The sequence below is a fragment of the Camellia sinensis genome, chromosome 6 (assembly GCF_055761805.1).
Source record: "Camellia sinensis isolate YWXY chromosome 6, ASM5576180v1, whole genome shotgun sequence".
NCBI classification, from domain to species: Eukaryota; Viridiplantae; Streptophyta; class Magnoliopsida; order Ericales; family Theaceae; genus Camellia; species Camellia sinensis.
Window position 1 is genome coordinate 200,106,950 of NC_138966.1, and position 26,553 is coordinate 200,133,502.

The window sequence follows — 26,553 nt, forward strand, 5'->3', positions numbered from 1 at the left end:
TACATATATATATATATATATATAGAGAGAGAGAGAGAGAGAGATGCACTTTCCTAAATCAAATGAAGCCTAAAATTTATTAAGGTGAACAGAGAGGTTAGAACGGCTGAGTATTGAAATGTATAAGCTTAAACTTCCCATCAATTCAAATGCTAGCAAACCCATTTGTTCACTCAAACACAAATGGCTGAGGTGGTTGCCCTCGATGTCGCACATCAGGTGATCAAACGGAGTCCTATACAGAGATCGATCGATTTAGCCAAGGAATACATTTTAATAACCTGAACTAGAAAGGCTCTCCTTTAGCCAAAAATAAGATTCATTTATTGGAAACAAGTTTTCAGTACATACCAGGTGGCTAATTCCCTATGAGCGGGCACAACGAATGCATGCGTTATAGGTTTTAGTTTACGTCCCTCGGAGAGGACTTGCCTGTCGCAAGAAAGAGAACAGACAACAATTTATTGCTTAAATAGATTAATAAAAAGGAGAAACAGAGTCAAATGATGATCAAACTAAACTCTATCAACATAGAAGACATGACACTAATTGCATACTAAATCAGCTAATATCAAGGCAATAATGACGTTTATGGTCCTTCAAAACCCAGCCAAGGAATACATTTTAAGAACCTACCCGACCATATGGCAAGGATGATATCAACTGAGGTAAATGCGTAGTCCAAGAAAATTAAAAATCATGGAGGTTAGCTTCCTGAGGATGACACACTAATCACACATCCAAAATAATAATTGAAATTATGACCATTATGAGCAAAGGAATAGCAAAGTGTAGAGCAAGATTAGAAGTCAGAGCATGAGCAAGAGATGCACAATACGACAACAGTACCTGTGGGCATATATTTTCTGAATATCAACACGTGGCATGGTGACACCGACGTGTCAGCCGAGGTGCCACGTGTCCTGGTCGTGACGCCGAGATGATCTCGGCGAGGCCGAGGTTAACTCCGAAGATATCGGAATCCGAGATAAACGAATAATGGACAAGAGTCCTAAGACGAAGAAGGGACTTAACCAAGATAAGGATAAAACTCTTAGGGAGTTTATCTTTATCTCTTAAAGAGTCCAAAGAAAGCACTAAATTGGAGTTCATAGAAGTCATACTTCTAGTAGGACTTGGATTGAGTATATTATAAAAGAGAGGCACTCCCGTGGGTCTAAGGTATGCAATTTATGTTTTGAGTATTAAGTTTTGCACTTGATTATCTTTGAGAGATATACTGACTTGATCGTCGGAGTGCCCCCGGGTGGAAGAACCACCGCCGGAGCCTTTTCTTTCTGTTTCAGGTTGCTAAAGCCATCTATTCTGCCTGTGCTCTCCAGTTGATCACTAAGCAGGCAGTGTGGTCAGATTTTCACCCACACAATTTGGCGCCGTTTGTGGAAACGAAGGAAGAATAGATGGCCAGTAACGGAGAGCAGGAAAATATTGGGGATGACGCTCCCGCTGGGAGTGGCAGACCAATTAACCTTGACATTGAAGGAGATAACCACAATACAGAAGCCCGTGACCAGGGTCACAGAGAGAAAGACGTCATCCAGGAAGGCGACACGTCAAAAAGGACAGACCAAGGAAAGTACTACAATGAAGATAACCTCCAGGTATGGAGGGATAGATGCCTACGGAGGGATGAGGAAGTCAAAGAATTGGCAAACAAGTTGGCAGACCTTCAGTCAGTCGTCAACTTCATGATGCAGAATAATGTTATGCAGCCACCATACCCGCTGCAAGATACGCCGATGCCAGCAACCAACGCCCAGAAGGGCGGAAGAAAAACAATCCCCGACGTCCCTCAGCATACCAGGAGCGGAAGGCATTCTCACCGGCCTTCCAGGGAAGTCGGACGAGAAGAGCCGAGGCAAGAGGAGTCCCGAAGGACGCACCACATGAAGAATCCAGAGCCCAAAGAACATCGGCATGTTCAAAGGCAAGCACTCTGCTTTGACACAACCCATGGAGAAAGATCCAAACGGACCCACTATGAGGCCGAAAGCAGCGTACCAAAAAGACTAAAATCCATAGACAGCCGAGCTCCAGGGAGGAGTAAAGAAGACCTGAGGGACTACCTAAAAAGGAGGCAGCAGAATGTTGAAGCCGAGGTAAACTCCCCAGTAAAACCGAAGACAGCCTTCTCGGTGGAACTGGACAAATTCGAACCACCAAAGAGATTCAATATGTCGAGGTTTCAAATTTATGATGGTAAGTTAGACCCAAACTTTCATGTTGGACTATACCTGAATTCAATGGCGTTATATAGCGGGAACGAGCCATTGCTCTGCAAAGTATTCCCCTCATCCTTTGGGGAAATTGCATCTGATTGGTTCTATAAATTACCAAAGGGAAGCATAAAGACATGGGAAGGCCTGGCCGAGATGTTTGTGGCCAGGTTCGTGACCAACAAGCTGCAACCCCTGAGGGTTGATGCTTTAATGGCTCTAAGAATCACCAAGGAAGAAAGCCTTAGGGCCTATGCGAAGAGGTACTACGAGGTGTTCAACCGAATACCCGAATGCAACCAAGAGGTAGCGGTCGTGTCTTTCAAGAACGGCCTGAAAGATGACTGCCCGCTACGGAAGTCTTTGGCAAAAACATTGCCAAAAAGCATGGAAGAACTCATGGCAAGAATTGAGAAGTATGCTAGAGCCGAAGCGAAGCCGAGGCAACAATGGGCCGACCAAACAAGAAACAGAGTTGAGAAATAAACAGGCGATAACGACGGTATTCCGGATCTCAATCCATAAAGTCTTAGATCAGATTCCAAATCAACCTTATTTCAGGGATCCGGCAAGAGCACCAGGGGAATTCATGGAAAGGAACGTTGGTAGACGTTGTGCCTACCACAATGAAGAAGGGCACCCAACTCAAGGTTGCAGAGCCTTGAAAGCACACTTGGAGGACCTAGTAAGACAAGGCCTTCTGAGGGACCTGGTCGATGAGGCTAGGACAAGGGAAGAACAGGCAAGGTTGCCTCAAGCACCAGCAGCACCGCCTCCCCTAGCACAACTACCACAAGCAGGAGGACCGAGGGTAGTTAATGTGATCCACTCAAGGGTTAACGAAAGCGAAGTCAGAGGAGAGACCCAGAGGGTAAGACATTTACAGCATATCTACCAAGTCGGGGAGAAGAAACATCGGCCAGAAGAATGCCAAGGGCCGATGATAGCCTTTACTGAAGCCGACCTGGAATTGGTCCAACATCCGCATAATGATGCCTTGGTAGTATCCCTCCAAGTTGGGGAGTGCCAAGTGAAACGCATCCTAATAGATCAAGGCAGCTCCTGTGACATCATGTATGTCAGATGTTACAAGGAGCTGGGCCTTCACCCTGATGACTTAGAACAATCCAGCGGCCCGATGGTCGGCTTTAATGGAACGCCGACATGGCCACTGGGCGCAACAAGCTTGGAGGTACAAGCCGGCACTAAGAAGATCCAGACGGAATTTCTGGTAATTGACACGCCCTCACCATACAACATCATCTTGGGAAGGCCGTGGTTGCACGCAATGGGGGCAGTTCCCTCAACGTTGCATCAACTACTGCGGTTCCCAACAGAGCATGGGATTGAAGAAGTCAGAGGGGATCAACTGCAAACAAAAAATTGCTCCATGACAGCAATGAAATCCACCTGTAGTATACGGGAGCCAAGGAAAGCAGATGGAGGTCCTAGAAGACGTCGGGAAGGAACCAGCCGAAAAGAGCGAAGAGGCACTAAAAAAAGTTTTTGTCCAAGAGGACGACGAAGAGCTTTTCTTTCTTCTCGGCTCAGGCTTAGCTAGAGAAGAAGAGAAAGAACTGGAAGATTTTTTAAAGGCAAACATAGAGGTGTTCGCCTGGACACCTTATGAAATGCCAGGCATTGACCCCGAGGTCACTTGCCACAAACTGAATGTCGACAGATCGGCAAAACCTGTGATTCAACGAGCTAGAAGACCGACGTTGATGCACGTCGAAGCAGTAGAAGAAGAGGTAAACAGACTCCTGGAGGCTAGGGCCATCCGAGAAGTCCAGTACCCAACATGGCTGTCTAACACAGTAGTAGTAAAAAAGAAGAATGGCAAGTGGAGGGTTTGTGTAGACTTTACCAGCCTCAACAAAGCTTGCCCCAAAGACAGCTTTCCTCTGCCCAAAATCGACCAACTGGTAGACGCTACTTCAGGACATGAAAGGATGAGTTTTTTGGATGCGTACAGAGGGTACCACCAGATTGCCATGTACCCTCCAGACGAGGAGAAGACCGTGTTCATCACCCCTAAAGGCCTGTACTGTTACAAGGTAATGCCTTTTGGGTTGAAAAACGCAGGAGCAACCTATCAGAGGTTAGTAACAAAGATGTTTAAGCACTTGATTGGCAAAACAGTAGAAGTCTACATCGACGACATGGTCGTGAAGACCAAGGAATCAAAGGGTCATCTTGCCGACCTAAAAGAGGTCTTTGACATACTCAAAAGATATCGGCTCCGACTCAACGCCTCAAAGTGCGCCTTTGGAGTTGGATCAGGTAAATTTTTAGGATATCTAGTGACAAGAAAGGGCATTGAGGCCAGCCCAGACCAAATCAAGACCATCCTGGACTTACAGAGTCCGACATCGGCAAAGCAAGTTCAAGTGCTTACTGGAAGGGCCGTAGCCCTAAACAGATTCATCAGCAGAAGCTCAGATAAGTGCCGACCTTTCTTCAACCTGGTAAAAAAAGCCACGGACTTCCTATGGACAGAAGAATGTGAAGCCGCCTTAACCGACCTAAAAAAGTACTTGACCACAACTCCGGTTCTTTCCAACCCAGTACCAGGGGAGGAACTGTTTTTGTACTTAGCAGTCTCAGAACACGCAGTCAGTGCAGTGCTAATCCGAGAGGAAAAAGGAGAACAAAAGGCTGTTTATTATGTAAGTAAAACTTTGGCCGACGCAGAAACAAGATACCTACCACTGGAAAAATTAATGCTGGCCTTAGTAATGGCTTCAAAGAAATTGAGCCATTACTTTCAGGCACACAAGATTGTGGTCCTAACAGAGCACCCACTGAAGTCCTTGTTGCAACAAGGAGACTTAACAGGAAGGATAGCAAAATGGGCAGTAACCCTGGGCCAGTTTGACCTGGAGTTTAGGCCGAGACCAGCAATAAAGGGCCAAGTTTTGGCCGATTTCATCGCAGAACTCACACCTGAAGCCATCGCGCATCAAGCTCCGTCGAGCTAAGATGAGCATTGTCCCAACAAGCAAAAAGAATCCCAGCCAAAGACAAAAAAGCAAGAGAAACAGAAGCTCAGACCCTGCAGCATCTACATCGGCGATTCATTCAGACTATTCGTCGATGGAAGTTCAAATCGCCAAGGAGCAAGGGAAGGAGTACTGCTGATATCTCCAGATGGAGAAATAGTAGAACAGTCCATCCGTTTGGGGTTCAAAGCCTCCAACAATGAAGCAGAATACGAAGCATTAATTGCAGGGCTAAAACTGGCAGCAGCAGCAGAAGCAGACGAGGTAATTGTTTTTTGTGATTCACAACTCATTGTTAACCAGTCAACAGGAGAATTTGCAGCCAGAGACGAAAGAATGTCGGCATATGCAAAGGAAGTCATCAGACTGGCAGCCCTATTTCAGAACTGCAGATTACTCCAAGTTAGCCGAGATGACAACACCTACGCCGACGCATTGGCTAACCTGGCCAGTTCAATTCAAACTGGAAGAACAAGGACAATTATGATCGACTACATGTCGGCCCCGAGCATAGATAAACAGAGCACCGAACAAGAAGCAATGTGCGTAGACTTGGGACCAAGCTGGATGGATGCAATCATTGCATTCCTAAAAGAGGGGAAGCTGCCAGAAAACCATAAGGAAGCACATAAAATCAGACTGAAGTCGGCCAGATTCAGTCTAACAGCAGAAGACCATCTCTACAGAAGGTCCTTCACTGGGCCGCTTTTAAGGTGCGTACACCCTTTGCAGGTTGAAGATTTTCTTTATGAAATTCATGAAGGAATTTGTGGAAGCCATGCTGGGGGCAGATCATTAGCCTACAGGGCCATTACCCAGGGGTATTGGTGGCCCTACATGCAAAAGGATGCCGAAGCCTATGTGAAGAAGTGTGAACAATGCCAAAGGTTTGCACCTTTGATACATCAGCCAGCTGCTGACCTGAACCCAGTATCCAACCCTTGGCCGTTTGCCCAATAGGGCATGGATCTGGTTGGACAACTTCCCCAGGCAACTGGACAGAGAAAATACTTGCTAGTAGCAACAGACTACTTTACAAAATGGATAGAGGCAGAACCTCTTGCCAAAATTCGAGATGTGGACGTCAAGAATTTTATATGGAGAAACATTATCACCAGATTTGGGATTCCAAGAGCAATAATTGCCGACAACGGAACATAGTTTGACAGCAAACTCATCAAGAACTTTTGTGCAAAATTCAAAATCAAGAATTATTTCTCAACACCAAGTTTTCCTCAAAGCAATGGGCAAGCAGAGGCATCCAACAAAGTAATACTGGATGGAATAAAGAAGAGGCTACAGGCAGCAAAAGGAAAGTGGGTAGACGAGTTGCCCAACGTACTTTGGGCATATCGGACTACGCCGAGAAGATCGACAGGAGAATCCCCCTTTACCATGGCTTATGGCACAGAAGCAGTCATCCCATTGGAGATCGGCATCCCAGGGATCAGAACCTAGGGAGTAGAGAATGGCACCAATGACGTACTCTTAGCCCGAGATCTAGATTTGTTGGAAGAACGAAGAGAGAAAGCTGCAATTCAGCTTGCAATATACCAGCAACAACTTGCCAGAGCTTACAACAAGAAGGTCAATCCAAGAGATTTTCAAGTCGGCGACCTAGTCCTGAGAAAAGTCGTCGGGAACAAGAAGGATCCCAGGGAAGGCAAGATTGGCCCAAACTGGGAAGGACCCTACAGAATTACTTCAGTATTAGGCAATGGGGCTTATCGGCTTGAGGACAATGAGGGCAAAGCATTGCCCAGACCTTGGAATACTTGTAATTTGAAATTTTTCTATCATTAGATGTACATCATATTTTGGCCGATATCATCAATACAGTCTTTTCAGAATTCTTTCAACACATATGATTGAGAAAGTTATGCATTGATGTTTATTGAAGACATAATTAATGTGAACCCAAGTCAAACTCAGGTTCACATTGGGAGCAAAGAAAAGGTAGAGATTATTCCTTATCTTCACTTGTTGAAATTTGTAGCAATTTACAAGTTGAAGTTAAGCCGAGATTATTCCTTAATTCACTTGTTGAAATTTATAGCAATTTACAAGTTGGAATTAAGCTGATTCCTTATCTTCACTTGTTGAAATTTGTGGCAATTTACAAGTTAAAGTTAAGCCGAGATTATTCCTTAATTCACTTGTTGAAATTTGTAGCAATTTAGAAGTTGGAATTAAGCTGATTCCTTATCTTCACTTGTTGAAATTTGTAGCAATTTACAAGTTGAAGTTAAGCCGAGATTATTCCTTAATTCACTTGTTGAAATTTGTAGCAATTTACAAGTTGAAGTTAAGCCGAGATTATTCCTTTATTCACTTGTTGAAATTTGTAGCAATTTACAAGTTGGAATTAAGCTGATTCCTTATCTTCACTTGTTGAAATTTGTAACAATTTACAAGTTGAATTTAAGCCGAGATTATTCCTTAATTCACTTGTTGAAATTTGTAGCAATTTACAAGTTGGAATTAAGCTGATTCCTTATCTTCACTTGTTGAAATTTGTAGCAATTTACAAGTTGAAGTTAAGTCGAGGTTATTGCTTAAGTTCTCATAGCAATATGTGGGTTGTTTAAACCCTAAGGAAGATGCTTAACACTTGTTGAAATTTGTAGCAATTTACAAGTTTATGTTATGCCGACATATGGTCACCAGCCGAGGTATACAGAAACTTACAAGTTGAAGTAAAGGCTAAGTATATTGTTTAAACACTTGTTGAAATTTATTTAACACTTAGAAAAGCTTACAGTATTTGTTAACACTTGTTGAAATTTGTAGCAATTTACAAGTAAGTCAGACAGAAGTCCCTGTTTAATACTTGTTGAAACTTGAGAAGAAGCCTGCAAAGTTTACATTGAGTTGTATATGTTTTATACTTGTTAAAATTTATGCAAGGTTTGCAGGTCAGTATCTTGCCGAAGTAAAAGTTTTACAGTTATACCCGAGGTATGTAACCCCGAGAAGATTGCACAAAGGAAAATTTCTAAATATAGAACCATGACAGAAGCAATCAACAGAACATCACAAGATTAAAAACATCTGTAAAAAGAACAGTTGCAGTTACATATTGAAAAGGCTACGTCGGCCATAAAAAGGAGTTTTACATTGTCTAGAAATTAAAAGAAAGTACAAAGTACAAAGTGCAAAAAAAAAAGAAAAAAGTACAAAAGACGTTATCAAGACTCCTCAGTACTAGCAGCTGTAGGGATTGGGACCTCGGACGATTCTGGAAGAACCTCCTCGGCCACTTTTTCCGCTTGTATCTCGGCATCAATCTCTGCTAATGTTTTCTCAACACTTCTTTCTACCAAGAGAAGATCGGACGATAGCTGCTCAACAACAATTTCCTTGGCTGCCTCCTCAACCTCATCACCCTCCTCATCCAAGGTTAAGTCCGTAACTTGCTCAGGTGGAGGAAGGGACTTGGCTTCGACGGCATCCTTGGGTTTTCTCACCAAGGCTTCTTCATTGATCTGCTTATCTTCATCCTCGGCATCAGCCTCAGACTCTGATTCGCCTTCAGGTGGAGGTGGAGGAAATGGTAAAGGAATAGCGTCGGCCTGGCGCAATGACGAGTCAGCAGGAAGATCAAGCTTCTTTATCAGGGACATCCAACCAAGAGAAAATCCCCTGTTGCATGCCTGCCTGACTTGAAGTTTATAATCCTCTGCAACGTCGGCCATACCCTGGGCATAGGCTTTTTCGTCGGCCTCTTTGACTTCGGCCTCTTTGGTGGCCAGAGCTTGCTGAAGTTCTTTCTCCGCTTGGGCCTTCTTAGCCTCAGCCTCTCTTTTCTCGGCCTCAGCAACTTTTTTAACGGCCTCAGCAGATTCGGCCTTCTCAAGAGCTAAAGTTTGGGCCTTAGTAGCCGCCTCGGCCTGATCTTCCAATTTTTTCATCCTTGATTCAAGAGATTTGATCTCCTTCTTCATGGAAGATGCTTCCCTCTTCATATCAACCAATCTTTGACGGTTTTCAAAAGATTGCATTGAAAATGAATGGGCATGCTGAATGGCCTAAGGAAAAACAGAAGTGTTAGAAAATATTCTCAGTAGGAAACAGAAGGAAAAATTGCAAGTGCAAACAGGAACACTTACTTGAACGGAGTGTTGGAGCATGAGAGCGTAATTCTCATACTCGCTAAGCTTAGCATTTCGCTCCAAATCATTCGGAAGGAGAAGAGCAGTGCTGAGGGCGGCACCAACGTTAATATCGTCGGCACTTTCACTAGCCATAATAGGCCTATCCTCCAGGGTTAGATCAGGGGTCCATGGAACGTCGGGCTTCTTGGATGCCGACGTCGTCGCAGACGATGACCTTGGCCTCTTTGATTGTGTGGACCCCGAGGGTTGGGTTCTAGCAGACCTCTTGGTGGAAGCAGAGGTTGATTTTTTGCTTTCTGCCAGCTGGGAGATAGGCAAAGCATCCTCAACCTCGGCGTCAGTAGCCTTGGGCTTGGGCTGAGCCTTTTTTTACTCTCTTTGGCTTTGGTGGGAGCATCGCATGCGATGGTTCAACATCAGCGTCGGTTGGAAGGTCGGCAAGAAGATCTTGAACGACAGGCCTTGGACGGACCATCTCGGCAGTCTTTACAAGTCTTCGTCGACGTTTACGTTCTGGAATAGGTATTAAGTAGGGGGCCGAAGTGGATGGAAGATCGGCTGGGTCAGAGGTGGATCCTTGATCTGTTCGGGATGAAGACGCAGTTACAGTTGTAGCAGTAGGAGGGGAATGACTCTTTTTCTTCCTTCTCGGGACGTCGGGTAAAGTGGATTTATATGTTGGAATGAAGTTCAGCAACAGGGGAGCCTTACGCTTATAGATTGGAAGACCAAGAAGCTTCTTTAAATCTTAACCAGGGAAGAAGGATTGACGGAAGTTCTTTGGTGGTTGATGAAGATCTGCAGGACAAGCAAACAGACATTAGAAACAGACAAATTTTAAAGACTTAAATAAAAACAACTAAGCATTGGCACTGGGCTCTTACCCTTGCCCTCTGTAATTGTTCGAGGAAGAGGGTAGAGGTGGACATCTTCATCTGGGCCAAATTCCCAATTTCCCGAAGCAATAAGAAAGTCATCCCCAGCCCCCTTGTTGGAGTCTGGGAGGTTGGCTACAATCTTAAACTCAGTAGACCTCGGCTTAAGGTAATAAACGAAGCCCCTATCTTTCAGGTTAAGGGGGCACATTGTGTAACAGTACTGAAGGTCGGCCAGGGTGATCCTTAGATTTTCCTGCCTAGCTAAAGCTATAATACCGTTAATCACTCTGTAGGAGTTGATAGTAAGTTGCATGGGGTTCAGCCTGTAGAAATGAAGAACTTCGCGAAACAAGGGATCAAGTGGAAGCCGAAGTCCACATTCGGTGAAAGCTACTATAGGAAAGGGCATCGTATGGTCTGTGGGCATAATGGTATCATTATCCCCAGCTAGCTTAAGGTGAACATCGGCTGGGATAGAGAATTCCTGCCTAAAGTATTCGAGTTTTGTTGGGGTGTTTACCCTATGCCTCCACATACCCATTACGTCGGTCTAAACAAAAAGGAGTGTGTTTCAGAAGATGGGCGTTTTAGAAGGATTGCAAAAACCTCGCCAAAGGCCTAGGAAAGGACTGATAAGGCTTGTTTCGGTTTTTCCTAAAATTTGAAGGTTCTACGCACAAATCCCAAACCTAAGAACTATAAAGATCAAGATCGAAGGCACAGATCTGGGACAGATACAAAAAAGAGAAAACAAAGACGAAGTTTTAGATTCAAGAACAAAGATGGACTATCAGAAACACGAATAATACAAAGGGATAAAGGTCAAGAATTATGGCAAGAAAAATGTTGAAACAGTGCAAATGTTCAAAATATAGGAGAAATCGAGCAACAAAGCAGTAATGGTAAAAGCACATAAAGAGAATTAAGAATGAAAGGGAATAATCTTACCAGAACAAATGAAGCCGGGGCAATAGTCGCCAAGCTCAGAAATCGGTTGTGACGGCAGAGAAAGCTTCGCAAAAATGGAAGACAGTTGCAGAAGAAAGATTGAAGCAATGGCAGATTCGAAGAAAAAAGGGCTTTCGGAGAAAGAAGGAGCAAAAAATCAGAATGAAAAAAGAAAGGGACAAAGAAAAGTTTTTGTCAAAAACTTAAAATGGCGGCAAAACAGGGCATTTATTGCGCCTGGAGCACCGGATACGTCAGACGGCGCAGACGAATGAAAAGACAGCCTTAAGGCGCGTCACAGACACGCTCCAATGAAAACAAAACACGTGAAAGTAACGGTTAGATATGCATGACAGCTCATGCGCGTGGGAAAGTACGTTCGAAACCTTGTTCTCCGAAGAGAACACGTCGGCTGGAAGTGGATTAATCTCGGCTTAACAGTTTTTAAGCCATTACTCAGAAAAGGAATATCGAAATATCGGTATAGGTTCCATCACCTCAGAATGCCGAGGTAATAGAACCTAGGGGGCAGTTGTGGGGATATATTTTCTGAATACCAACACGTGGCATGGTGACACCGACTTGTCAGCCGAGGTGCCACGTGTCCTGGTCGTGACGCCGAGATGATCTCGGCGAGGCCGAGGTTAACTCCGAAGATATCGGAATCCGAGATAAACGAATAATGGACAAGAGTCCTAAGACGAAGAGAGGACTTAACAAAGATAAGGATAAAGCTCTTAGGGAGTTTATCTTTATCTCTTAAAGAGTCCAAAGAAAGCACTAAATTGGAGTTCATAAAAGTCATACTTCTAGTAGGACTTGGATTGAGTATATTATAAAAGAGAGGCACCCCCGTGGGTCTAAGGTATGCAATTTATGTTTTGAGTATTAAGTTTTGCACTTGATTATCTTTGAGAGATATACTGACTTGATCGTCGAAGTGCCCTCGGGTGGAAGAACCACCGCCGGAGCCTTTTCTTTCTGTTTCAGGTTGCTAAAGCCATCTATTCTGCCTGTGCTCTCCAGTTGATCACTAAGCAGGCAGTGTGGTCAGATTTTCACCCACACAGTACCACATCAACAAAAAAAAAGAAACAAACTGAATGTTAAAAATGAATGACAAATGCACAAACCTTGTGAAATTTTGGATAGTAACAGAATCATTACGTTTTGAAGCTCTCCATTCAAACCTAGAAACCGTAACAACAAAATGTCAATCATACATTGATACCAGACAAGGAGACTAAATACACAATAGAAAAAAATGATAGGATACAAGTGCAATATAACTCTATTTGATTTCCATTCAATTAGAATATAAGATAAATGGCAAGAAATATCATGAGGTAAGCCAACAATCAAGATATGATAAAGCACATCACATAGTAGACTGTATAAGCCAAAACTAAAATACTTGAGTCTTAGACATATGTAACAAATATTTATCTCTAGAAGGCAATCAAACATGAGTTCTTGATAGATGCTAAAATAACTCCAAAATAGTGGTGTGCAATCATGTAAAAAGATTCTCAAAACAGAGAGCAGTTATACAATGGCATAATAAACAATAACAAAATTAAACCATCATTATCTCCATATAACAGAATAATGTTAAGTGCCACCACCTAACAAAGTCTAAATTCCCACTAAACATTTCAAATCATATGAATGGACCCCCGAAAAGTGATCAAACTAGTATATAATCACAGATATGTGTGTAAATACAACGCAGATTCATAGGCCCTTACTTTAATAATAAGTCTAATAAAACATCTAACATTTTGCAAAATAAACATGTGAATCCAAACTTACTTTCATTCAGGATGCACTGCTATAGGTTAATCTTGTCCAATTGTAGTTTCAATAAGATTTCTAGTTCTATCATCATTGATACCATCACTATCACACTACAACTTCCACTAGAATGCCATCAAGACTACTTTCAAACCACCACACTGCTAGGCTGACACAATAACTATTTTCCTTCAGCTGGTTGTTTGAAAAATTGATATTTTGTAAAAAAAAAAACTTACATCATTTAATGGTGCCAAAACCATAAAAATCTCGAGTCACAAAACAAACATTCAATCAACCGTCTTTAGCTTTAGAAAATTGTGTTATACATATAAATAGAGAGATATAGATATAGATATATAGATGAAGAAGACACTCTCAATAAAATAAAAATTTCCCAACAAGCCATAACCAATAAAATTTGTTTTTTATTTGTGTGGGGATATATTTTCTAAATACCAACACGTGGCATGGTGACACCGACGTGTCAGCCGAGGTGCCACGTGTCGTAGTTAGGCCGAGATAATCTCGGAGTTGCCGAGGTTATCTCCGAAGATATCGGAATCCGAGATAAGCGAATAAGGGACAAGAGTCCTATGACGAAGAGGGGACTTAACCAAGATAAGGATAAAGCTCTTAGGGAGTTTATCTTTATCTCTTAAGGAGTCCAAAGTAAGCACTGAATTGGAGTTCATAGAAGTCATACTTCTAGTAGGACTTGGATTGAATATATTATAAAAGAGAGGCACCCCCGTGGGTCTAAGGTATGCAATTTATGTTTTGAGTATTAAGTTTAGCACTTGATTATCTTTGAGAGATATACTGACTTGATCGTCGAAGTGCCCCCGGGTGAAAGAACCACCGCCGGAGCCTTTTCTTTCTGTTACAGGTTGCTGAAGCCATCTATTCTGCCTGTGCTCTCCAGTTGATCACTAAGCAGGCAGTGTGGTCATATTTTCACCCACACAATTTGGCGCCGTCTGTGGGAACAAAGGAAGAATAGATGGCCAGTAACGGACAGCAGGAAAAAATTGGGGATGACGCTCCCGCCGGGAGTGACAGACCAATTGACCTTGACATTGAAGGAGACAACCACAATACAGAAGCCCGTGACCAGGGTCACAGAGAGAAAGACGTCATCCAGGAGGGCGACACGTCAAAAAGGACAGACCAAGGAAAGTACTACAATGAATATAACCTCCAGGTATGGAGGGACAGGTGCCTACGGAGGGATGAGGAAGTAAAAGAATTGGCGAACAAGTTGGCAGACCTTCAGTCAGTCGTCAACTTCATGATGCAGAATAATGTTATGCAACCCCCATATCCGCTGCAAGATACGCCGAAACCAGCAACCAACACCCAGAAGGGCGGAAGAAAAACAATCCCCGAGGTCCCTCAGCATACCAGGAGCGGAAGGCATTCTCACCGGCCTTCCAGGGAAGTCGGACGAGAAGAGCCGAGGCAAAAAGAGTCCCGAAGGACGCACCACATGAAGAATCCAGAGCCCAAAGAACATCGGCATGTTCAAGGGCAAGTACTCTGCTTTGACACAACCCGTGGAGAAAGATCCAAGTGGGCCCACCACGAGGCCGAAAGCAGTGTACCAAAAAGACTAAAATCCAAAGACAGCCGAGCTCTAGGGAGGAGCAAAGAAGACCTGAGGGACTACCTCAGAAGGAGGCAGCAGAATGTTGAAGCCAAGGTAAATTCCCCAGTAAAGCCGAAGACAGCCTTCTCGGTGGAACTGGACAAATTCGAACCACCAAAGAGATTCAGTATGCCGAGGTTTCAAATTTATGATGGTAAGTCAGATCCAAACTTTCATGTTGGACTATACCTGAATTCAATGGCGTTATATAGCGGGAACGAGCCGTTGCTCTGCAAAGTATTCCCCACATCCTTTGGGGAAATTGCATCTGATTGGTTCCATAAATTACCAAAGGGAAGCGTAAAGACATGGGAAGGCCTGGCCGAGATGTTTGTGGCCAGGTTCGTGACCAACAAGCTGCAACCCTTAAGGGTTGATGCTTTGATGGCTCTAAGAATCACCAAGGAAGAAGGCCTTAGGGCCTATGCGAAGAGGTACTACGAGGTGTTCAACCGAATACCCGAATACAACCAAGAGGTAGCGGTTGTGTCTTTCAAGAACGGCCTGAAAGATGACTGCCCGCTACGGAAGTCTTTGGCAAAAACATTGCCAAAAAGCATGGAAGAACTCATGGCAAGAATTGAGAAATACGTCAGAGCCGAAGAAGATACATCGGGAAACAAAGAGGTAAAGCAAGAAAAGGGAAACGGCTCGCCGAAGCGAGGCCGAGGCAACAATGGGCCGACCAAACAAGAAACAGAGTTGAGAAGTAAACAGGCGGTAACGACGGTATTCCGAATCCCAATCCATAAAGTCCTAGATCAAATTCGAAACCAACCTTATTTCAGGGCTCCGGCAAGAGCACCAGGGGAATTCATGTGAAGGAACATTGGTAGACGATGTGCCTACCACAATGAAGAAGGGCACCCAACTCAAGGTTGCAGAGCCTTGAAAGCACACTTGGAGGACCTGGTGAGACAAGGCCTTCTGAGGGACCTGGTCGATGAAGCCAGCACAAGGGAAGAACAGGCAAGGTTGCCTCAAGCACCAGCAGCGCCGCCTCCCCCAGCACAGCTACCACAAGCAGGAGGACCGAGGGTGGTTAATGTGATCCACTCAAGGGTCAACGAAAACGAAGTCAAAGGGGAGACCCAGAGGGTAAGACATTTACAGCATGTCTACCAAGTCGGGGAGAAGAGACATCGGCCAGAAGAATGCCAAGGGCCGATAATAGCCTTTACTGAAGCCGACCTGGAATTGGTCCAACATCCGCATAATGATGCCTTGGTAGTATCCCTCCAGGTTGGGGAGTGCCAAGTGAAACGCATCCTAATAGATCAAGGCAGCTCTTGTGACATCATGTATGTCAGATGTTACAAGGAGCTGGGCCTTCACCCTGATGACTTAGAACAATCCAGCGGCCCAATGGTCGGCTTTAATGGAACGCCGACGTGGCCACTGGGCGCAACAAGCTTGGAAGTACAAGCCGGTACTAAGAAGATCAAGACGGAATTTCTGGTAATTGACACACCCTCACCATACAACATCATCTTGGGAAGGTCGTGGTTGCATGCAATGGGGGCAGTTCCCTCAACGTTGCATCAACTACTACGGTTCCCAACAGAGCATGGGATTGAAGAAGTCAGAGGAGATCAACTGCAAGCAAAAAATTGCTCCATGACAGCAATGAAGTCCACCTGTAGTATACGAGAGCCAAGGAAAGCAGAAGTTGAAAATGAGGACATGCAGGTCCTAGAAGACGTCGAGAAAGAACCAGCCGAAAAGAGCGAAGAGGCACTAAAAAAAGTTTTCGTCCAAGAGGGCGACGAAGAGTGCTTCTTTCTTCTCAACTCAGGCTTAGCTAAAGAAGAAGAAAGAGAACTGGAAGATTTTTTGAGGACAAACATAGAGGTGTTCGCCTGGACACCTTATGAAATGCCTGGCATTGACCCCGAGGTCACTTGCCACAGACTGAATGTCGACAGGTCGGCAAAACCTGGGATTCAACGAGCCAGAAGACCGACGTTGATGCACGTTGAAGCTGTAGAAGAAGAGATAGACAGACTCCTGGAGGCCAGGGCCATCCGAGAAGTTCAGTACCCAACATGGCTGTCCAACACAGTAGTAGTAAAAAAGAAGAATGGCAAATAGAAGGTTTGTGTAGACTTTACCAGCCGCAACAAAGCCTGCCCCAAAGACAGCTTTCTTCTACCCAAGATCGACCAACTGGTAGATGCTACTTCAGGACAAGAAATGATGAGTTTTCTCGATGCATACAGAGGGTACCACCAGATTGCCATGTACCCTCCAGACGAGGAGAAGACCGCGTTCATCACCCCTAAAGGCCTGTACTGTTACAAGGTAATGCCTTTTGGGTTGAAAAACGCAGGAGCAACCTATCAGAGGTTAGTGACAAAGATGTTTAAGCACCTGATTGGCAAAACAGTAGAAGTCTACATCGACGACATGGTCGTGAAGACCAAGGAATCAAAGGGTCATCTTGCCGACCTAAAAGAGGTCTTCGACATACTCAAAAGATATCAGCTCCGACTCAACGCCTCGAAGTGCGCCTTTGGAGTTGGATCAGGTAAATTTTTGGGGTATCTGGTAACAAGAAAGGGCATTGAGGCCAGCCCAGACCAAATCAAGGCCATCCTGGAACTACAGAGCCCGACATCGGCAAAGCAAGTTCAAATGCTTACTGGAAGGGCCGTAGCCCTAAACAGATTCATCAGCAGAAGCTCAGATAAGTGCAGACCCTTCTTCAACCTGGTGAAAAAAGCCACAGACTTCCTATGGACAGAAGAATGTGAAGCCGCCTTAACCGACCTAAAAAAGTACTTGACCACAACTCCGGTTCTTTCTAACCCAGTACCAGGGGAGGAACTGTTTTTGTACTTAGCAGTCTCAAAACACGCAATCAGTGCAGTGCTAGTCCGAGAGGAAAAAGGGGAGCAAAAGGCTGTTTATTATGTAAGTAAAACTTTGGCCGACGCAGAAACAAGATACCTACCACTGGAAAAATTAATGCTGGCCTTATTAATGGCTTCAAAGAAGTTGAACCATTACTTTCAGGCACACAAGATTATGGTCCTAACAGAGCACCCACTGAAATCCTTGTTGCAACAAGGAGACTTAACAGGAAGGATAGCAAGATGGGCTGTAACCCTGGGCCAGTTTGACCTGGAGTTCAAGCCGAGAACAGCAATAAAGGGTCAAGTTTTGGCCGACTTCGTCGCAGAACTCACACCTGAAACCATCGCACATCAGGCACCGTCGAGCCAAGATGAGCATTGTCCCAACAAGCAAAAAGAATCCCAGCCAAAGACAAAAAAGCAAGAGAAGGAGAAGCTCAAACCCTGCAGCATCTACATCGGCGATTCATTCAGACTATTCGTCGATGGAAGTTCAAACCGCCAGGGAGCAGGGGCAGGAGTACTGCTGATATCTCCAGATGGAGAAATAGTAGAACAGTCCATCCGTTTGGGGTTCAAAGCCTCAAACAATGAGGCAGAATATGAAGCATTAATTGCAGGGCTAAAGCTGGCAGCAGCAGCAGAAGCAGATGAGGTAATTGTTTTTTGTGATTCACAACTCATTGTTAACCAGTCAACAGGAGAATTTGCAGCCAGGGACAAAAGAATGTCGGCATATGCAAAAGAAGTCATCAGATTGGCAGCCCTATTTCAGAACTACAGATTACTCCAAGTTAGTCGAGTTGACAACACCCACACCGACGCATTGGCTAACCTGGCCAGTTCAATTCAAACTGGAAAAACAAGGACAATTATGATCGACTACATGTCGGCCCCGAGCATAGATAAACAGAGCACCGAACAAGAAGCAATGTGCGTGGACTTGGGACCAAGCTGGATGGATGCAATCATTGCATTCCTAAAAGAGGGGAAGCTGCCAGAAAACCATAAGGAAGCACATAAAATCAGACTGAAGTCGGCCAGATTCAGTCTAACAGCAGAAGGCCATCTCTACAGGAGGTCCTTCACTGGGCCGCTTTTAAGGTGCGTACACCCTTTGCAGGTTGAAGATTTTCTTTACGAAATTCATGAAGGAATTTGTGGAAGCCATGCTGGGGGCAGATCATTAGCCCACAGAGCCATTACCCAGGGGTATTGGTGGCCCTACATGCAAAAGGATGTCGAAGCCTATGTGAAGAAGTGCGAACAGTGCCAAAGGTTTGCACCTTTGATACATCAGCCAGCTGCTGACCTGAACCCAGTATCCAGCCCTTGGCCGTTTGCCCAATGGGGCATGGATCTGGTTAGACAACTTCCCCAGGCAACTGGGCAGAGAAAATAATTCCTGGTAGCAACAGACTACTTTACAAAATGGATAGAGGCAGAACCTCTTGCCAAAATCCGAGATGTGGACGTCAAGAATTTTATATGGAGAAACATTATCACCAGATTTGGGATTCCAAGAGCAATAGTTGCCGACAACGGAACACAGTTTGACAGCAAACTCATCAAGAACTTTTGTGCAAAATTCAAAATCAAGAATTATTTCTCAACACCAAGTTTTCCTCAAAGCAATGGGCAAACAGAGGCATCCAACAAAGTAATTCTGGATGGAATAAAGAAGAGGCTGCAGGCAGCAAAAGGAAAGTGGGTAGACGAGTTGCCCAACGTACTTTGGGCATATCGGACTACGCCGAGAAGATCAACAGGAGAATCCCCCTTTACCATGGCTTATGGGACAGAAGCAGTCATCCCATTGGAGATCGGCATCCCAGGGATCAGAACCTAGGGAGTAGAGAATGGCACCAATGACGTACTCTTAGCCCGAGATCTGGATTTGTTGGAAGAACGAAGAGAGAAAGCTGCAATTCAGCTTGCAATATACTAGCAACAGCTTGCCAGAGCTTACAACAAGAAGGTCAATCCAAGAGATTTTCAAGTCGGCGACCTAGTCCTGAGAAAAGTCGTCAGGAACAAGAAAGATCCCAGGGAAGGCAAGCTTGGCCCAAACTGGGAAGGACCCTACAGAATTACTTCAGTATTAGGCAATGGAGCTTATCGGCTTGAGGACAATGAGGGCAAAGCATTGTCCAGACCTTGGAATACTTGTAATTTAAAATTTTTCTATCATTAGATGTGCATCATTTTTTGGCCGATATCATCAATAAAGTCTTTTCAGAATTCTTTCAACACATATGATTGATAAAGTTATGCATTGATGTTTATTGAAGACATAATTAATGTGAACCCAAGTCAAACTCAGGTTCACATTGGGGGCAAGGAAAAAGCCGAGATTATTCCTTAATTCACTTGTTGAAATTTGTAGCAATTTACAAGTTGGAATTAAACTGATTCCTTATCTTCACTTGTTAAAATTTGTAGCAATTTACAAGTTGAAGTTAAGCCAAGATTATTCCTTAATTCACTTGTTGAAATTTGTAGCAATTTACAAGTTGGAATTAAGCTGATACATTATCTTCGCTTGTTGAAATTTGTAGCAATTTACAAGTTGAAGTTAAGCCGAGATTATTCCTTAATTCACTTGTTGAAATTTGTAGCAATTTATAAGTTGGAATTAAACTGATTCCTTATCTTCACTTGTTAAAATTTGTAGCAATTTACAAGTTGAAGTTAAGCCGAGATTATTCCTTAATTCACTTGTTGAAATTTGTAGCAATTTACAAGTTGGAATTAAGCTGATTCCTTATCTTCGCTTGTTGAAATTTGTAGCAATTTACAAGTTGAAGTTAAGCCGAGATTATTCCTTAATTCACTTGTTGAAATTTGTAGCAATTTACAAGTTGGAATTAAGCTGATTCCTTATCTTCACTTGTTGAAATTTGTAGCAATTTACAAGTTGAAGTTAAGCCGCGGTTGTTGCTTAAGTTCTCATAGCAATATATGGGTTGCTTAACCCTAAGGAAGATGCTTAACACTTGTTAAAATTTGTAGCAATTTACAAGTAGGTTAGACCGAGATCACTGTTTAATACTTGTTGAAACTTGAGAAGAAGTTTGCAAAGTTTACATTAAGTAGTATATGTTTTATATCTGTTAAAATTTATGAAAGGTTTGCAGGTCAGTATCTTGCCGAAATAAAAGTTTTGTAGTTATACCCGAGGTATGTAACCCCGAGAAGATTGCACAAAGGAAGCAAAATGAAAAAGCATGCAAAAATTTCTAAGTATAGAACTATGCAGAAGCAATCAACAGAACATCACAAGACTAAAAACATCTATAGAAAGAACAGTTACAGTTACATATTGAAAAAGCTACGTCGGCCATAAGAAGGAGTTTTGCATTGTCCAGAAATTAAAAGAGAGTACAAAGTACAAAGTGCAGAAAAAGAAAGAAAAAGTACAAAAGACATTTTAAATCAAGACTCTTCAGTATTAGCAGCTGCAGGGACTGGGACCTCGGATGATTCTGGCGGAACCTCCTCGGCAACCTTTTCTGCTTCAATCTCAGCATCAATCTCAGCCAGCGTATTGTCCAGATTTCTTTCAGCCAAAAGAAGGTCGGACGATAGTTGCCCGATGGCAATTTCCTTGGGTGCCTCCTCAACCTCATCACCCTCATCATCCAAGGTTAAATCCATGACTTGCTCAGCAGAAGGAGGGGACTTGGCTTCAGCAGCATCCTTGGGTTTCCTCACTAAGGCCTCATCATCATTTTTCCCTTCATCCTCATCCTCGGCATCAGCCTCAGTCTCTGATTCGTCTTCAACCTGACTTGGAGGAGGAAATGGTAAAGGAATGGCATCGGCATTACGAAAGGGCGAGTCAACAGGGATATCAAGTTTTTTTATCAGGGACATCCAACCAAGGGAAAATCCCCTGTTGCATGCCTGCCTGACTTGAAGTTTATAATCCTCTGTGACGTCGGCCATACCCTGAGCATAGGCCTTTTCATCAGCCTCTTTGACTTCGGCCTCCTTGGTGGCCAAAGCCTGCTGGAACTCCTACTCAGCCTGGGCCTTTTTCGCTTCGGCCTCCTTCTTCTCAGCTTCAGCTACTTTTCGGATAGCCTCAGCAGACTCCACTTTCTCTTCAGCCATCTGCTGGGCCTTAGTCGCAGCCTCGGCCTGGTCCTCCAGTTTTTTCATCTTTGATTCAAGAGATTTGATCTCCTTCTTCATGGAAGATGCTTCCCTCTTCATATCAACCAATCTTTGCCGATTTTCAAAAGATTGCATTGAAAATGAATGGGCGTGCTGAATGGCCTGAAGAAAAATAGAAGTGTTAGAAAATATTCTCAGTAAGAAACAGAAGGAAAAATCACAAGTGCAAACAGGAACACTTACTTGAACGGAGTGTTGGAGCATGAGAGCGTAATTCTCATACTCACTGAGCTCAGCATTTCGTTCCAAATCCTTCGGAAGGAGAAGAGCAGTGCTGAGGGCGACACCAACGTTAATATCGTCGGCACTTTCACTAGCCATAATAGGCCTATCTTCCAGAGTTAGTTCAGGGGCCCATGGAACGTCGGGCTTCTTGGACGCCGAGGTCGTCGCAGACGATGACCTCGGCTTTTTTGATTGTGTAGACCCTGAGGGTTGGGCCTCAGCAGACCTCTTGGTGGAAGCAGAGGTTGATTTTTTGCTTGCTGCCAGCTGAGAAATAGGCAAAGCATCCTCAACCTTGGTGTCAGTAGCCTTGGCCTTGGGCTGAGCCTTTTTTACTCTCTTCGGCTTTGGTGGGGGCATCGCATGCGTTGGTACAGCATCAGCGTCGGTTGGAAGGTCGACAAGAAGATCTTGAACGACAGGCCTTGGACGAACCATCTCGACAGTCTTTACAAGTCTTCGTCGACATTTACGTTCTGGAATTGGTATTAAGTAGGGGGCCGAAGCGGATGGAAGATCGGCTGGATCAGAGGTGGATCCTTGATCTGTTCGGGATGAAGACGCGGTTACAGTTGTGGCAGTAGGTGGAGAAAGACTCTTTTTCTTCCTTTTTGGGACGTCGGGTAAAGTGGATTTATATGTCGGAATGAAGTTCAGCAACAAGGGAGCCTTGCGCTTGTGGATAGGAAGACCAAGAAGCTTCTTTAAGTCTTTTCCAGGGAAAAAGGATTGACGGAAGTTCTTTGGTGGTTGATGAAGATCTGCAGGACAAGCAAACAGACTTTAGAAACAGACAAAATTGTAAAGACTTAAATAAAAACAACTAAGTGTTGGCACTGGGCTCTTACCCTTGCCCTCTTTAACTGATCGAGGAAGAGGGTAGAGATGGACATCTTCGTCTGGGCCAAATTCCCAATTTCCCGAAGCGATAACAAAGTCATCCCCAGCCCCCTTGTTGGAGTCTGGGAGGTCGGCTACAATTTTGAACTCGGTAGACCTCGGCTTAAGGTAATAAACAAAGCCCCTTTCCTTCAAGTTGAGGGTGCACATTGTATAACAGTACTGAAGGTCGGCCAGGGTGATCCTAAGATTCTCCTGCCTAGCTAAAGCTATAATACCGTTAATCACCCTGTAGGAGTTGATGGTAAGTTGCATGGGGTTCAGCTTGTAGAAATAAAGAACTTCACGAAACAGGGGATTAAGTGGAAGCCGAAGTCCACATTCAGTGAAAGCTACTATAGGAAAGGGCATCGTATGATCTGTGGGCATAATGGAATCGTCATCCCCAGCTAGTCTGAGGTGAACATCGGATGGGATGGAAAACTCCTGCCGAAAGTATTCGAGTTTTGTTGGGGTATTTACCCTATGCCTCCACATACCCATTACGTCGGCCTAAACAAAGAGGAATGTGTTTCAGGAGATGGGCGTTTTAAAAGGATTGCAAAAACCTCGACAAAGGCCTAGGAAAGGACTAATAAGGCTTGTTTCAGTTTTCCCTAAAACTTAAAGGTTCTACACACAAATCCCAAGCCTAAGAACTATAAAGATCAAGATCGAAGGCACAGATCTGGGACAGATACGAAAAACAGAAAACGATGACGCTTCAGAATCAAAGAGCAGAGGTATTGTTCTCAGAAACGAAAGAAATACAGAAGTGAAAAAATCAAGAACAGTGGCAAGAAAAGTGGTGAAAAAGTGCAAGTGTTCAAGATGTAGCCACGATTCAAGATACAAACAAATCCAAGGCTTTGAACAAAAGCAATAATGACAACAGGCAGACGAAAGCACATAAAGAGAACTAAGAGTGAAAGGAACAGAATCTTACCAGAACAAATGAAGCCGGGGCAATATTCGCCGAGATCAGAAATCGGTTGTGACAGCAAAGAAAGCTTCGCAAGAATAGAAGATTAAAGACAGTTTCAGAAGAGAGATTGAAGCAATGGCAGATTCGAAGAAAAAAGAGCTTTCGGAGAGAGAAAGAGCAAGAAATCAGAATGAAAAAGTGAAGAAAGAAAGAGGCAAAGAAAAGTTTTGTCAAAAACTTGAAACGGCGGCAAAAATAGGGCATTTATTACGCCTGGAGCGCCGGATACGTCAGACGACACAGACGGATGAAAAGACAGCCTTAAGGCGCGTCGCAGGAACGGGCCAATAAAAATAAAGCATTTGAAGGGAACGGTTAGAAGTGCATGACAGCTCATGCGCGTGGGAGAGTACGTTCGAAACCTTGTTCTCCAAAGAGAACACATCGGCTGGAAGTGGATTATCTCGGCTAAACAGTTTTTGAGCCATTACTCAGAAAAGAAATGTAAAAATATCGGTATAGGTTCCATCACCTCAGAATGCCGAGGTAATAAAACCTAGGGGGCAGTTGTGGGGATATATTTTCTGAATACCAACACGTGGCATGGTGACGCCGACGTGTCAGCCGAGGTGTCACGTGTCGTAGTTAGGCCGAGATAATCTCGGAGTTGCCGAGGTTATCTCCGAAGATATCGGAATCTGAGATAAGCGAATAAGGGACAAGAGTCCTATGACGAAGAGGGGACTTAACCAAGATAAGGATAAAGCTCTTAGGGAGTTTATCTTTATCTCTTAAGGAGTCCAAAGTAAGCACTGAATTGGAGTTCATAGAAGTCATACTTCTAGTAGGACTTGGATTGAATATATTATAAAAGAGAGGCACCCCCGTGGGTCTAAGGTATGCAATTTATGTTTTGAGTATTAAGTTTAGCACTTGATTATCTTTGAGAGATATACTGACTTGATCGTCAGAGTGCCCCCGGGTGGAAGAACCACCGCCGGAGCCTTTTCTTTCTGTTACAGGTTGTTGAAGCCATCTATTCTGTCTGTGCTCTCCAGTTGATCACTAAGCAGGCAGTGTGGTCAGATTTTCACCCACACAATTTGTATAATCTTCCATACAGTTTATGATTTATGGTTTGTCTAATCAAAGCAAATCATTCTGAATCAATCAAGACAAAGATTCTTTTTAATTACTGAATTGGAATTGTCATAAGAAACATTATAAACATTGTGGAATGAATCTAGAGTCTAACAAGTAAAAAACATTCATAAAAATTTAAAAAAACTACATAAGACTATGATTGACTACAATATGATAGGCCAACAAGCCCACAGGTTTTTATTTTTATGTTTTTTATTGTCAAATGAGTATTAAACAAGCAACTATCAAAAGCAATTTGAATGAATACAGATGAATACAAAGGAGTATATATATATATATATATAGACAGATATGTACATGTATATATGTTTTGTGTGTGTAGAGAGAGAGAGAGAGAGAGAGAGAGAGAGAGATTGAAAACACACCAAATTGCTATGATCTCTGTTAGAAACCAAATCGATTCACTCAAACTTATATATATCTGCAAAAAATTTGAAGAAGACGAAGAATAAATGATTGAAGATCTCAGAATATGTGCATATATATGAGTGTGTGTTTGTGTGAAGCTAAAAAAAATGATAGAAAATCTCAAAAAATTGTGTCTGAAAATCATTGATTTACCTTAGGATTGGAGTCATGAAAATGAGATCGATCATGACAAGTTAGGGCAAAAGGAGGAGAGAACAGAGTTGACAAGTTAGGGCAAGAGGAGTCTGGTATGAGGTCGATCAATTCTGAAAGGTGAAGGTCACGTTAGGTTCAGTACAAAGATGGATCGATCGATCAATTCAGTCTGGTTGGGTTTAGTACAGAGATCGGTCGATTCTAAAAGATAAAAGTCAATTGAAGCTTGTACGGGAAACAAATATCCGATACCACCCGTACTCCTCGCGCCCAAGCTGCGCCTTCCTTCAATCGACCTGCGAACACAATGAAGGTGAGCTACCCAGCGATGCCTCGCCGGAAAACCCCTCCGACGGTCAAGTCTGCTCCCACAGAGAAAGAGAGAGAGAGAAGAAAGAGAGGACAATGTGTTAGTGTTTTTCTTACAGAAGATGTTCTATCTCCCGCATGGGGGGCGTAGTCACGTTTATATACTTTCTCCACTTACCTCTGCGTCCATTCGCCATTTGATGCGTGGACCTGCTCTTATATCCCACTTCCCCACGTGTCAGCGCAAATACAGCTAAACACCACCTAACCAAACTGCAAACAACGTTGGCGCGAACAGACAGCCCGGCGGTGCTACCCCATCTTCCTATGACCGTATTACTTCCGAGATATGTAATGCTCCTAGCCGAGCTCCGTTACAACCAAGCTTAGTAGCCCTCCGTTATGATCGAGCTCTTGTTCAGTTGGGCTGGTCTGTAGAGGATCTTGTATGCCGATCTAAACATGCAAACAACGTAAGCCGTGCTCTTGCTCGGTTGGGCTGATCTGTGGAGGATCTTACACACCGATCTCAACGAGCAAAACAACGCGAATTGGGCTGGAAGAGAAGTTATCCCGGCCAACTCGAACCTAGACTCTAACCGAGCGAACTCCCCCTGGACTGGCGCAGCCCAGCTCGGCCCAGAACATGCTCGGCCCAATTTTAGCCCAGTCATTACCACGGTCCAGAACCAAATTAAGAAATCTCCCTCTCAATTGCCTTTTAATTCCGTCCGCGCTAGCGTGACTGGGATTACATGCTCCGACCAGGGTCATTCCTCAGCCCGGCCTTACACCGCAAGACGTTCACCGCGATAAGTCCCACGCCTGGTC

General features: G+C 43.9%; 1 long non-coding RNA gene across 1 annotated transcript; it reads right to left on the reverse strand.

The window, feature by feature from the left end:
• Nucleotides 1-25,613, reverse strand: LOC145793158 (uncharacterized). The gene is made up of 5 exons (XR_014333801.1): nt 25,411-25,613; nt 25,215-25,270; nt 12,314-12,370; nt 352-432; nt 1-235 (listed from the first exon to the last, which is right to left on the reverse strand). It is a non-coding gene; the product is annotated as an uncharacterized LOC145793158 (long non-coding RNA).
• Between the last annotated feature and the right edge of the window lie 940 nt (nt 25,614-26,553).